The 1,640-nt window shown below is 48.6% G+C and overlaps 1 pseudogene; it reads left to right on the top strand.

The window, feature by feature from the left end:
- Positions 1 to 1,389: 1,389 nt before the first annotated feature.
- LOC101655597 overlaps positions 1,390 to 1,640 on the top strand; it is a 5,858-nt pseudogene continuing 5,607 nt past the window's right edge.

The raw sequence follows: 1,640 nt of genomic DNA on the forward strand, positions 1-1,640 counted from the left end.
CGCTGCTGATTTTCCCAAGTGGATTGCCAGGCCCTTCCTTATAGTTTGTGTCGGCGAAGAATTTTGAATATTCTTGGACTTGGGGCAGATTTGAACTATCATCCCTGGAGGAATTGCAGCTACAGTGATCCTGAGATGTGAAGATAGCAAGAGGTTGTCTTGCTTACCTTGGGCAAGTTATTCAGGAGAGACCGATTGTTAGAGAAGGTCGTCATGTTTGGTAAAGTGCCGGATTCAGGACAATGAACGAAATCCTCCGTGAGGTGGATGCATATGGCACTACAACAATGGCGGAAGCATTCTAACGACTGTGAGGGGGGCACAGGACGGTGGGATGCTCTGCACTGTTAGATATAAGGTATTGTCAATGTCCTAGCTCCGCTGTCTTGCCTTTCAGGCTCCCGCTGCTGCAGCTGTCGCTTTGGTGCTCTGGAGGGAATGCAGTAAACTCACAGCAGGAGGCCCCCCCAGGGTGGAATTGCCTTCAGATCCAGTGATCTTGGTCTACCCTAGAGTTTGATTAGCTTCTCTTCCCAGATACGCTCCTCTGTGGGTTCTGGGATTTGTGTCCGAATCAAAAGGTAGGTTTTTGGGGGTATGAGAGACACCCAGTAACTCCTGCGGTGGTCTCCTAGTGGGCATGACATTTTGTTATGAAAAATGCACTGAGTCCAGACTCCCCTCAGTGGCTCCCCCTTGGGGATGAACAGCTCCCGGGGATAACGCTTTCTGTTGTCCTCAACATTCAGAAGGATGAGCTTTGCGTGGGTCTCTCAGGACCCGGGCCTCTTCTGCCCTGGCACCTAATGGCCGGACTTGTACCTAAGCATTTCCACGATTTAACCTTTTTAACTTCTTTTTTCAAAATGTCCTCATTCAAACTCCAGAGGTGGGGAAGGTGAAAGTGAACGGTAATAGATGTAAGCCTTGCTTATTGTTAGCAATAGGATTGGTATTCGGAAGAAAACAAATTGACACCACGATGAGTAGAATGCAATCCTTTCCTTTAAAATATTTCCTGAAATGAATGTTCCTTGCAATACTCGCAGCCAAGTTCAGGTGTGATGTGTAACCGCGGAGCATCCTGTGAACTACTGAGACTGTATGCCTCAACTTGGCCAGGACCGTGTGGTCTGCTTTTGTATCATGCGCCGTGGCACATTGGACCGAGAACAGTGCCGGCACTCATTCCATGCTGGTGGATTGGTTGGAAAATGAAGAATCTGCTCTGGAAGGAGGAAAAATCTTAAGGATGACGACAGAACGTTATCTGACGGCTGCTTTCCCCACAGCATCAGGAGGGATCAGGCACCGGAGGAGGACGTCATGTTTGACAAATGAGAAGGCCAACGAAGGCAGAGGGGACCTTTAATGAGCTGGATTGGCACCATGATTGCAGACATGGGCTCAAAAGTGACAGTGTTTGAGGACGATGCAGAACTTTGCAGTATGACATTGGGTTGCACACAGGTTGTTGTAAGTCTGAGTCTTAGCTGATAACAACAACCGTGATGTAAACTGGTTTCTCTCTCAAGGTAACAGGCAGGAGGCAGGTGGTGCAGTGCGAGCACGGTCAGTTGTCCCCATGAGGTCACCCAAAGCCCAGGCTCGCTCCAGTTTTTTGTTCTGAAATTTTTTTT

This window comes from Echinops telfairi, unplaced genomic scaffold (assembly GCF_000313985.2).
Source record: "Echinops telfairi isolate 266 unplaced genomic scaffold, ASM31398v2 ScPeMD7_7469;HRSCAF=8507_1, whole genome shotgun sequence".
Taxonomy (NCBI): domain Eukaryota; kingdom Metazoa; phylum Chordata; class Mammalia; order Afrosoricida; family Tenrecidae; genus Echinops; species Echinops telfairi.